Here is a 13265-nt window from a genome sequence, read left to right on the forward strand (position 1 = left end):
TTAGCTATTAAAAATAAAATAAAATAAAAAATAAAAATACGCAAAACATGTTTTCAAATTGATCTTGATTTGCTAATAATTAAGAAGATTGGTGTCGATGAAAGTGTCTACGAGATTGAATATGAAAATCTGCACCTAGTATGTGCCAAATGCATTTCAAAAATGGGAGAGAAAATGAGTGAGAGAGGTACAATTAGGAATTTACATTTTTACAACTTAGGATTTGAAATTGAGAAGAGTATCAACGTTTGGAAAATGATTCTTTTTCCATTTTTGTCAATAAATCTACCTAGCTGGCTAACTCGAAAGCTGAAAAATGAAAAAGTTTATCTGTTCGCGTTTGTTCGTTATACGATGAAAGGGGGAGCAGAAATACACCATACAAGTATAAGGGGAAAGATAATCTCCGTAAGCGAGGCTAAGTATAGAAGGGCTGTGGAGGGAAAGAACACTGGGTTACGCAGAGGGGACATTGCAAGAACTGATGTGGGGAACAGCCAACCACAGACAGGTGAAAATTCTACAAGAATGGAAGGAACTAAGAAGATTACGTCCATCAAGGACCCGCATGAGAATGGTTGGACAAAGAAGGTTAAAGTACCAGTTGCAAAAGAGAAATTCGATTGGTTGTTAAGAAGTTTAGTTGGAAGAACGATGATGGCCATCGACTTCAAATCGTTACAAAGAGCAATCAGTAAGAACTTTCCTCAGGTTGTTGAAGTCAGAGAGTTTGGAGCATACAAAGTCCTATTAGTTTTTGATACTGTGAAGAATGTGGAGGAAGCTTTTACTTTCAAAATGAATAGTTTCCTACAATTCTTTCATAGTGTATGGAGATAGGAGGAATTGGAACACAGTGAGACTAGAAGAGTTTGGTTAGAGTGTTATGGACTGCCTTTACATGTTTGGTCAATGAAGACGTTTAACACAATAGGCGGTCTATAGGGGGAAGTAGTCGAGTGTGATGAACTAACGAAGTCCACCATATCATTCAGTGTTGGCCGAGTGTTAATTGACACTTGTGTATTTGACGTAATTAAAGAATGGGTTCATATAACTGTAGGAATTAGTGGTTTCGATGTTTTTGTAAAGGTGGTGGGACGTGAGATATATGGAGATAATTGTTTTTTGGAAGATGCAAGCGTCAGGCCAATGTGTGAAAGCTCTAGCTCACATGCCGAAGGAATGTTGTCGATGACAGCGGTGTAGAATCCGGCGGCCGAGCTCATCATGACATGAGCTAGGGACAGTGATGAAGATAAGGGTAGAATGGTAATTCCAAATATTTGTTTTTGAATGAATGCAATTAAGAGAATTTAATTTCGTATCATGTGTAACGGAAAATGGTTTCATTCAAAATCAAAGGAATTAATGGAGAGATTGATTATGAGGGATTTCATGATTGTGTGAAAATTGAGTCTAAAAGAACAGTGATAGAAGAACGCTTTGAAAGGGGATGTGGGGCCAAAAAATTAAAAACGGGTGTACAAGGGTGATATGATAGCGGTTTGGGTTTAAAAAATAAGGAAGGCCACAAACATCACTATAAGGATAGCCTCCTTTTGGACCATAAAGCTGGTAGGCCTTTGAAAGAATTTGAAATAGATGGGCCATTGAGAGGTGATGGCCTGTTGGGTGGAGAGAAGATGCAACAAAGCCACCAAGGGAGGCAAGACTGGGTCAGGCACTATGCAGCGGGTTCAGACCAGGGCAAGTGGATCCGTTCTTAAACAGCGAGTGCTTGTACGAGATGAGCTGCGCCATACCACGTTCAGAGGTCGTTGAGGATAATCACGCCACGGCTACGGAGTGCGATTTGCGTTCCCTAGCACCGAGGGGACGCATGGCTTGTCCTCGCGGTTAGGAAGCGCGGAATGGAAGCCAAGCTTGAGGTCCATGCAGCGGGATCATCGAGAGCTTGAAGGAGCGACACATGGTGGAGGGGCAGGACCAGGGAACGAAAGCAGAGGGGTTGTTGGAGAGCTATATGGACTGTGATAAACAGGGAGGCCAACAGAAGCAATTCCAGAAAAGAGGGAACAACGTGGCAGAGGTAAGAGGTGAATACGATGTTGCAAGACATGAGAACGTTAAAGAACGGGTCACAGAGGATGTTGGATCCGAAATCGAAACAAAATATATAAATTAAAATGGTTATCAGAGGGCTACGCAGGAAGCACAGTTAACAGAAAATAAGGAAACATGGAAGCTAGCAGTCGAATCTGGTGCAGTTTTTTATGATGAAGAAGAAGATATTATGGCGATTTTACAAAGTCAGAATGAAGCTATTACGGCAAAAAAAAAGGATGACAAAACAAAAGGAGAAAGCGAGGAGGATCAGGCCCAAACAACATAACAAGGTGTGTAGAAATACTTTTAAATGATTTATAGTTGTTAGAATATTAGAGGATTAGGAGGGAATGGGAAGTTAAGTATGGTGAAAGAGTTGAAGAAAAATTATAAGTTGAATATGCTAGGATTGATTGAAACTAAGAGGGAGGTAGTGACTAAGTTTGATGTAGCACGAGTATGGGGTTGTGACACGGTGGGTTGGGATTATATGGAATCAGTAGGTGCCTTTGGCGGTTTATTGTTAATGTGGGATGTTCGAACTGCTATAAAAGAGATGGTTGGCTATGCTTTATAAGTTTGCTGACAAAAAATAACTTTCACTGTGCATTTTGTTTGGGGTATGGAGCTCATGTGTGGAGTGAGAAACTGGTGATGCAGGAGGAGTTGAGCTATATTACTGATTTATGTCAGGTTTCATTTTGTTTCATGGGAGACTTTAACGAGATACTAAGGTTGGAGGAAAGAAAAGTTTACCAGCAACTGCGGAAGATTTTAAGGATTGGGTGCAAGATTTACAGCTAGTGGATTTATCGCTAATTGATTGGAAGTTCACATGGTTTTGAGGTCGATCTTGTAGCCACATTGATAGGATTCTCGTCAGTTTAGAGTGGCTAGAGGAGTTCTCAAATACTTGGTTAAAAGGGGACCTAGAGGTCTATCAGACCATTGTCTATTGATTTTAGAAGATACAAGGCTCAGTGCGACTCCAAGACCTTTTTGAAACTTGGATTCCTGGTTTACACATGAAGGATTTCTGAAGATGGTGAAGGATGACTGGAGGAACTTGGGTGATGTTCAGTTCACTAATAAGCTAAAGGTCTTGACGGTACCATTGAGATGGCATAAGGACAATTTTGGGGACATGGACAACAGGATAAAGAAGTTTGAGGAAGAGATTAAGAAGATTGACGATAGTGTTGGTAGTTATGATGGAACAGTGGAGGCTAGACGTGAGGCTCTTGTGACTTATTGTGAGAAGTGGTATGCCAAAAAGGAGATTCATTGGAAGCAAATGTCTCGATCTCAACATGCTAAAGATATGGACAAGAACACTAGGTACTTCCATAACATAGCGTCGGCTGGGAAGAGGAACAACAGAATCGATTCACTAGTAATTAATGGCAGATTGGTGCGGAACCAGGCCAGAATAAAGGTTGCGATTACATGATTTTATAAAGATCTGTATCGGCAAGAATATGCTTCTATGATTGGGATCCGTGATGGGTTGGTAAAGTAGATTGATGACGAAGAGGCAACATTGTTGGAGGTGATGACATCACCTGAGGAAATACAATAGGCAGTATGGGATTGTGAGTCCAGTAAAGTGCCAGGTAGTGATGGTTACAATATGAACTTCATAAAGAAATGTTGGGGTGAGATTGGCCAGGATTTTACTGTAGCTGTGTTGGGATTTTTCCTAAGTGCGAAGCTACCAACGGATGCCAATGTAACATAGGTGGCGCTAGCTCCAAAATTTGTAAAAGCCAAGGAAATCAAAGACCTAAGGCCAATTAGTATGGTTGGTTGTGTCTATAAGGTGATATCCAAAGTATTGGTGAGAAGAATGCGTTTAATGATGATGCTAGGTTTAGTGGGGGAGACTCGGTCTGCATTTGTAAAGGGTCGGAAAATACATGATGGTGCTCTCATTGCTTATGAGACGGTCCAATGGCTGGAGTTGCATAAGAAGCAGGCGGCAATTATCAAACTAGACTTTCAGAAAGCATACGACAAGGTGAGATGGAGCTTTGTGGATATTGTGCTACAAAAGATAGGTTTTGGACTTAGATGGAGGACATAAGTGAAGGAATGCGTGACTACAACATCTATGTCGGTGTTGATCAATGGGTCACCATCAAAGCCGTTCAGGATGGAGAGGGTCTTAGACAATGAGATCCTCTTTCTCCTTTTCTATTTGTTCTTGTCGTCCACATCTTACACAAGATGGTGGGTGAGGCAGTCAGGAATGAACGCATTTCTCCACTACTGGTGAGAATGGACAACATAGAGTTGTCATATATCCAATTTGCAGATGACACAATCTTATTTTGTCCACAGAAAACGAAAACACTCGTGAATTATAAAAGGCTTTTGCGTTGCTTTGAGCGAAGCTGCTTTACCTGTCAGGTACCTATGAATTTTCCTAGGTGCGAATCCTTGGTTGGTGAAGACCTGGAAACCAATCATAGACAAGGTGGAAGATAAGTTTAGTTTATGGAAAGGAAGTCTCTCAACAAAGCTGGTAAGCTGGGTCTCATAAAATATGTTCTTAATAGCTTGCCGGTTTACTACTTAAGCTTCTATAAGATGCCAAAGGCGGTTGCAGAAAAGATAATTGGGTTACAGAGAAGATTTTTTTTGGAGTAAAGAAGATGGAAATAACGGTATACTACTTGTGTAATGGGAGGTAGTGCAAGCTTCGAAAAAGTTAGGTAGATTGGGGGGTGGGAGATGCATTGATAAAAAATGCGTCATTTCTGTTCAAATGGTGGTGGCGCTTTTTGAAGGAGAATTGCCTGTTGTGGAAGAAGATTGTATGTTCTTGTAATCATTTGAACCCAAATGTTATGTTGTCAAAACAACCATTACCGTCAAATGGTGGCCCGTAGAAAGATATTTGCCAGCTTAATATTAAGGAGCAACGAATAAGAGATATGATGATTAGTGGTTTGTCTATGGAGGTGGAAAACGGCATGCATATTCGATTTTCGGAGGATGATTGGTTACAAAGTGGCTCTTTGAAAGATAGTTTTCTGAGACTCTTCTCTATTTCAAATCAACAAGGATCTGTCATAGGGGATTGTGGGTTCTGGGATGGGTTAGAGTAGGTGTGAAACTTTCAGTGGAGGAGAGAATTATTCCAATGGGAGTTAGAGTTGCTCAATCAACTTCACGTCTGGTTACAACTAGTAAGGTTATTGTCTAGTAGAGAGGATACAGTTATATGAAAAGTTGACAGAACAAGTATTTTTTTCTACTAATTTATTTGTGTAGGTGTTGCAGAAAGAGACTCTCTCGGAGGACATCACAAGCTATAGCTTCACTAGTACCATATGAAGAGGATTGGTTCCCCCAAAAGTTGAACTATTTGCATGGTTTGCCTTAGTAGGTAGGATCAACACTAAAGACAGACTGAGCAGGCTAGGAATTATTCATCATAGTGATAATATTTATGTTCTATGTAAGAAAGAAATAGAATATGTGCATCATTTGTTTCTTGGCTGCGAGTTTACATGGCAGGTGTGGTGTGCTTGGTTGACGTGTGCTGATAGAACTTGGGCTATTCCGGGGACTGTCAAAGAACTTTTTGAGAGTCAGATTGGAGTGCCTGGTCGTAACTTTGAACAAAAGAAGTGGTTGATAGGGTTCTTTGTGGTTACTTGAAACATTTGGTTGGAACGGAATAGCAGAGTGTTTCAGAACTCAGAGACAGGTGTTGATGGAATCAAGGATAAGTCATTTTTTAGTTACAGGGAATGGTGTGGTGTTGATCCGTTTAGTTGTTGATGGCAATGCTGGAGATAACAATGGATTATAATCTATTTTATTGTGTCTATTGTCTTGTGTTTTTCTTTGCGTTCCTTTAGTCCTACCTGCTCCACCTTAGTGTATTGAGCTCCTTTTGTTAAAAAAAAAAAGTATGTGCCAAATGCAGTTGCTTTGGACATGTTACTAGGGAATACGGAAGAGATACCCCCTACGAGTAGTGCAAGTGTCCCGTCAAGTTCAAAAATTCCCAAATCGAATGATCATACCACTCTAACAACGTCAAGTGCTCCTCCTACGGCAATGCCAGTCAAGCCTTTATTTGAATTTGGCATTAATGGTGATGTGTTAGAGAAGAATTAGGATATTGCAGATTTAAAGGGAGGAACATTGCATGATTCATATATTAATGGTAAAAATCATGTAAGTGATGATGATGGGTGAGTCCAAGTCAACTGTAAAAATATGCAAAAGGTTAACCATATTTCAAATGTTGGGCTCTCACCAAATAAGGCCAACGTGACAAGAAGACTAGGCGAACAATCTTCTAATCACGGGCCTGGTGTCAAGTCCACAGGTACACCTCTATAATAAAAAAAACCACCCTTGTGAACAATTCCAAAGAGAAGAAAGAAGGGCATGCCGTGCTGCACAAAACACCAACTGCTAGCTGATGCATCCGCATCTTTAGTAGTTTTTTCTTCTTAATTTTAGTCCATAAACTAATGATTCTTGTTATTTTAAGTAATCAATTCATAGTTTAGTGTATATTACTTTGAGTGTGTGAATTTCTTTTGTTACAGGAGAATCTTGAAAGAAATCAAGTAAAGACAAGAAGGAAGAAGAGCAAACAATAGCAACAAGCAAGACAAGGATGGAATGAGCTAAACAAGAGAAGTTTCTGGACAAAGGAGTTTGTGTACATCACAAAGAGCTCCTAAGACAACTAGCCTCCAAACCCACTCCCAGGGGCTACCTTCCTTGCATGCGCCTCATGCCACTCCTCATGTGCCTCATGCCTCACCACCATGCGCTTCACGCAAGCCCCAACCTCCCCTCCAAGGGTTGCCCTCCATGCCTGTACCTCACGCATGAGTTGATGCGCTTCATGCAGCCACCATGTGCCTCACATAGCTGTCCATGCACCTCACGTAGCTTCACAGAAGCCTCCAATTCCTCCTCTTTTGGGCTTACGCTTCATGCCTCCAACCTTGCACCTTACGCACCAAATTGGGCCACTTCCAGGGCTTGTGATTCCTTGCCAAATCCCCCTAGTTGTTTTGGAATTCATAGTTTTTTTTTCAACACACCATGAGCAACTAATCTCCTTTGTTAAGGTTAGGAGCTCTGTTAATCTTTTTATGAATTATTAATCTAAGTGTCTTACTTTATTTGAGGTTCATGCTTTGATCTATTTTATGATTGAGTTTTTGTTCTTCATTCCTAAAGATTTAGAATGGTTGGAAAATATTCTAACTCCATTTTAGATTCTAAATATTATTTTGAAAAAAGTAATATTAGAATTAGCTTGAAAACTCTTTCTCACTACTTTTTAATATAACTAGGAATAGTGTTTCAAAGAGTGTGCGACACTTTGTGATTTTTAATCTCTCTAGTTTAAATAAGTGACATAAGTTTGGATTAGAAAACTTTTGGAAATCATTCTTTCTTGTAAGTTTTAATTGTTTAGGAATATTCTTGAATTTTATTTGAAATTAAATCAGGAATTGTGCTTCACCTCTTTTCTTAAATAGTTGACTAAAGAATTAGCGATTAATTAGGTTAAAGAGAAATTGAATTGTCAAGGAATTGGAATTTGATTATTTATGATTTGTCGTGATTGATCCCTACATGCCCCAATTAAATGAACACAAGGATTGTTTTCCTAAAGGGTGAATATCTCTGAAACCTTAACATTATATTCTCCTCATCACTGTTTTCATTCACTCACTGTTTGCTATTTTATTGCCTTTGTTTACACGTTTGCTTTTAATTCCTCACTCATTCCTCTATTTCATAATTTGTCTAATTCGAATAGTCAATTAATCATTGTTGCTTAGTCCTTTAATCCTCGTAGAAATGATAACTCACTTACCGTGATATTACTTGATACGATTTGGTGCACTTATCAAATTGTGATTTTATAAAATTCCGCATCACTAGCTCCAATAATCACGAAAGGAGAATACCAACATCCTTCCAAGGTTCACCTATTGAAGCCGAACTCCATAGAGATGTGGCTGCAGCAACTCAACACACTGTCAAAACAAAGGGTGGTGGATCGAAACTCGGGGACAGAAGATTAGTGGCATGAGTCACTGTCAGCCACATTCCAACTTCTTTCTTGGTGTTCGTATGTATTGCTTAAACATCATAAGTTGGAATGTTAGAGGAGTATTGAATAAGATATCTCGTGTGCATTGCAAGGAGTTGGTAAGAAAATTCCAACCAACCTTTTTTATTCTTCTTGAAACACATGTTAGTTTTGATTCAATGAAGGTTTTCTGCAAAAATTTAGGTTTCTCCTTAGTTGGTATTAAAGAAGCTAATGGATAAAAGGGTGGTATTTGGTTTTTATCTTATAACATAAAATTCTCTTGTAATATTCTCTGAAGTTTTGACCAGTGTTTGACTATAGAGATTAATAGAAGTGGCATAACTTGGGTTTGCAGTACTATATATGGAAGCCCACAACTCCCTTAGAGAGAATTTGTGGAAGCATTTAGTGGATATTTCCTTAAGCATTCAGCATCCATGGGTGGTGCTTGGGAATTTCAATGAAACTGTATCCTCCCTATGGTTGTTTTTATGTTCTATGATGTTTTTAATTCTGTTTGTGTATTGTTTATTACGTTCCATATGTTATTTTTTTTTTAAATTACCCCCCAAAATATGACTATGTCTCTAACGGTGAATCAGGCTCATATGTTATATTTAATAAAAGTTAAAGTTTAAGAGAAGCAAATTGGTGGCACCTTGCCTCTAGTACGATCAGGACGTGCAAGAAGTTAGGTCGTTATATGAATCAAAGGTTCTTAGATTGTGTTTGCGATTCAATTTGAGTTAAAACTGTAGCCTCATAAGGCTCTATGGAAACAATATCCTTTTACACTTATTCTATTAGTGAAATTCTCAGGATACATAAGGACTGGACACAAGCATTTTAGACAAAATAAGTAAATATCACTTGTGTATTTCTTGTGAACACTATCTCTTTTATTTGTAGTTCTTTTTTGAGTAAATGGACAAAAGTACACATGAAAGAGTTTGGAGTAGATAAAAATACACACAAAAAATTATAAATATCAAAGTACTGCCCAAAAATTATTTTCGTTGGACAAAAGTACACCCTGAGTTTTACATATCCACTACCAACATGGCATTGTATCCATCAAAATCAGTCTTTCGAGTGTACTTTTGGTATTTATAAACTTTAGTGTGTACTTTTATTCATGACAAATTCTTTTATGTGTATTTTTGTCTATTTACTCTTTTTTTTATTTTTTATTTAGAAGTATCTGAGTTATATTTGAGATACCTAAAAAATCATTTCAAAAAGTTATCTGAAGTCTCTTAAAACCTCAAAAGATGCTTTTCAAAAGTTCAAAATCTCGGTATATATTTTTTAAAAGAATTTTAAGTAAGTCTACCTTTTGAAAAGCTTCTTAAATTTTTATTTCAGATAAAAGATTTTAAAGCACGATTCAACCTCTTTCTTATGCACATTTTATAACTTCTAGTTAATCGTATAATTAATGTAGAGTAACATGGATGTCTTTAAAAGCGACAAAGACAACAAATCTAATCACATTGTAGGGGTAATCAAAAGACGAATAAGGGTCCAATAAATAGTTACTTTACAAACTAGTGCATTGTCACTCACAACTAGCACCATATTTGAAACATCAATTTTTATGATCACTTTTCTCATTCTCTTTGCAACATAATTTTTTACCTTGTTCTCATCTGAATAATCTACAGGTTTTAAAAACATAAGCCCACTTTCAGGGACACTATAAATTAAGAAGATTCTTTCTTTAAAAATCATACTATCTATTACTTACAATGCTCACTCGTTTTTTATTCTATGCATTTTTAGTAGACTCTAACACTTTTTTCATGCGTTGCTTTTCTTTCACAAGTACCTAGCAGAAACATAACCAACAATATAATTAGTGGCAACATAAGAGAAAATTTTGACAAAATAAAAACTTCTTGCTAGATAAAAAAGTAACTCAGATAAAAAAAATATTCTAACAATATGTAAATCTAGAGTCTCCCTTGCATTCATATTAAAGTATTCACTAAAAGTTTGAGTTAATAGTCAAAATCGTCCCTAAAAGATACCCCGATCTCCATTTTCGTCCCCAAAAGATAAATTTAATCAAAATTGTCCTCGAAAGATTTAAAATTAATCACGTTAGTCCTTCCGCCTATTCTGTCACTAACAACGTTAATTTTGCTGACGTGGCACGTTAGTTTTTTTTTTGTCATGGGCTGTTAAGCCTAAGAAACAGAAACAGAACCCTAACTACCCAGAACCCCGACCCACCCGTACCCGCCCCGAAAATTTCTCCTCAACCCATCTGAGTAGCTTCGAGCCTCCATTCCCGTCCTGCTGCAATACAACTCCCACAATGGTGGTTCTTCAAGCTTCACGCTGTGCACTGTCTCCAGTAACCACCGTCGTCGTTGCCGGATGTTGCAGAGATACCACGCCTTGCCTGAATGTCAACTTTCGCCACCTATCAAGCGTCTTAGAGCCCCTGCTCCACTGCTGCTGCCACCGCCGCATCAATGGTATAGTGCTCGCTTTCCACCCCCAATCTAATTCGGTTAGCTGCATCACAAAGCACTACTTGTGGAATGCGGTCGTCGTTGCTCCAAGGAGGATGACTTCAAACTTCCGCCATCATCATCGTCTTCTGAACGATATGCCCGTTCGGTCTCCGCCCCTAATCTGAGCTTCCTCGGATGTATGCTCCTCTGTTTGTGGCTCCTGACGTCATCTGTTGCTGTAGGTTCTGTTGACGCTGCTCGATCCTTGCTCCTCGACGACTCTCGACATTGCGTCCGATCACTACCCTGAGTTCAGGGGGCGGGTTAATCATCCAGGATTGCTCCAGCGCTCTACCGAGTTAATTGACGTCAATCTATTTCCCTCCCTTGACGTCCAAGTGAACCCGAACCTGTTATCCTCCCCTGCTAACTGTAGGATGTCCAACAATATTGGATCAATGTCCTCAACCCTGCTCTTCGATTTCAAATTCTGCATTAGAGGTAAGCTATCTAACTTAATAAGCACTTTCTGTAGCCCCAAATTGTTTGCAAGTATCATGGTGTTCCTAATTGTTTCTGCCTCTGCTGCTAGGCTAGAGATTGCTCTAAATTTGGATGCTGACCCAACCTAAACACTCAGAGAGAGAGAGAGAGAGAGAGATGTGAGGACTGGGGATGTCAAAGGCGATGGCAAGATCGGGTGTGATTAGGGTTTGCGATAAGGGCATGAGTTCCTCCGGCGGAGGTAGTTCGTCTTCCCATCTGGCAAACCAGTTTGAATCTTCTTCCCTCATTTTCTTTTTCTTGGTTTGGTTTTTGAGTGTGTTTCCGTTATGGGGTTCACTGATTTTGAGGAAAGGCGAGATTTTTGGATGCGGATTATGAGTTTAGCTAATGGGTCTTTGTTGTTTAAGATTAGATTAAGGGAATTAGAAAGAACAAAAAAAAATGGGAATTTTATTTTTGTTTTTGTGTAATGAAGAAGAAAAAGGGAGTTGTGGTGGTGGTGAAGGTGGATACAGGGATTTGATTCTTTTTCTCTCTCTACAATTTGACACAGAAAGAGAGAGAAAGAATGGGGGAGATGGGAGACAGAAGTGGAGGGAGGGTAGTGGTGGTGTGAGTGACGTTCTTGGAGAGAGAGAGACAGAGAGAGAGAGAGAGAGAGAGAGAGAGAGAGAGAGAGAGAGAGGGGTTTGGGAGGGTTTGGGTATGGAAATAGATACTGATGGGAGCTGATGCGAAGGCGCCGATGTAGGTGACGGTGGGAAAAACGACATCGACGGGGAGCCAGCAACTGTTGGAACTGGCATGGAGGTTGAGATGTGTAGGGGAGAAGGAGAGTCTGTGATCTCCGGGTCGGGTCGTTGGATTGGGACTCCAATTTTCTAATGGTTTGAACCTTGACAAATAAAACAAAACTCACATGCCACGTCAGTAAAATTAACGTTGTTAGTGACAGAATAGACGAAAAGACTAACGTGATTAATTTTAAATCTTTCGAGGACGATTTTAATTAAATTTATATTTTAAAAACAAAAATAGAGATCGAAATATTTTCAAGAATGATTTTGACTATTAATTCCTAAAAGTTTAGTAACTTTTCTTTTTCTCGAATCAAATTCACTTATATTTATATTAATAGATAAGGGTGGAATTACTTTTACCTTTTTTTATTTTTATAAAATAATATACTTTTACGGTTAAATTTCTAAAGTTCTTCAAGTTTTAAAAATAAGGTTTTTGTACAAGTCTAATTCTTTTCCAAAAAATCTTTAATAAATATACTTTTATTTTAGTGTAAGAATCATTATACAAAACATAAAATCTTCAATAAATATATTTTTATTTTAGTGTAAGAATCATTATATGAAACATTGTAATATTTACATTCAAACTCAAGATTTCCACGGCTTTTAATTTTATCTTTTTTTATTATATTTTTTCATAGGAGATTATCTTTACTTTTTCATTATCATGTTGATCACTAGCATAGCTTATCTTTCATAATCCTATAATAATTTAAAAAAATTTCTATGGGAGAAATTAATATCACAAATGAGGAGTAGAAGCAATTATCAACAAAATAAAATGTGTGCTGACTATTTATTTGGGTGAGAACAACAACACAAGAAAAGACTTCAATAAACAAAATCGCCACCAGCAAATTATCACCATATCTAAAAGTAAAGGTCTAGTTAGTCAAAGTATTTATTATAAGGACGCAAAACTTGGGAATAGCTACAATGTCACAATGACCCAGTTGATGCTTGTTGCAGAGGAGCAATGCCAATACCTAGGATTAGTGACGTCATTTGGATGGAATCATGCCTTCAATCATGGTTGTAAAGGCGCCACAGGTGATGAAAAAGTGCCATCGATCAAAGTTCTTAGGTTTGGAGGTGAAATAGAAGAAGGACGTGGAAGTTATGTTCGTGTTGAGCAAGTAAAAGGAATTTTAAGTTTTGTAAAATTAGACAAAAAATTAAGCCTAATACATTGTGTTTGATAAATATTTTTGTTTTTTTTTGGATAAGACACTTCTAAATAGAAAGTCATAGGTGTCAAACGAGTGTCTTTGTATGTGTAATTTGTCTAATACACTAAAATAATTTAAAACGTGTTTCTGCTTTCTAAAATAAAAGTAG

The sequence above is a fragment of the Arachis ipaensis genome, chromosome B03 (assembly GCF_000816755.2).
Source record: "Arachis ipaensis cultivar K30076 chromosome B03, Araip1.1, whole genome shotgun sequence".
Lineage (NCBI taxonomy): Eukaryota > Viridiplantae > Streptophyta > Magnoliopsida > Fabales > Fabaceae > Arachis > Arachis ipaensis.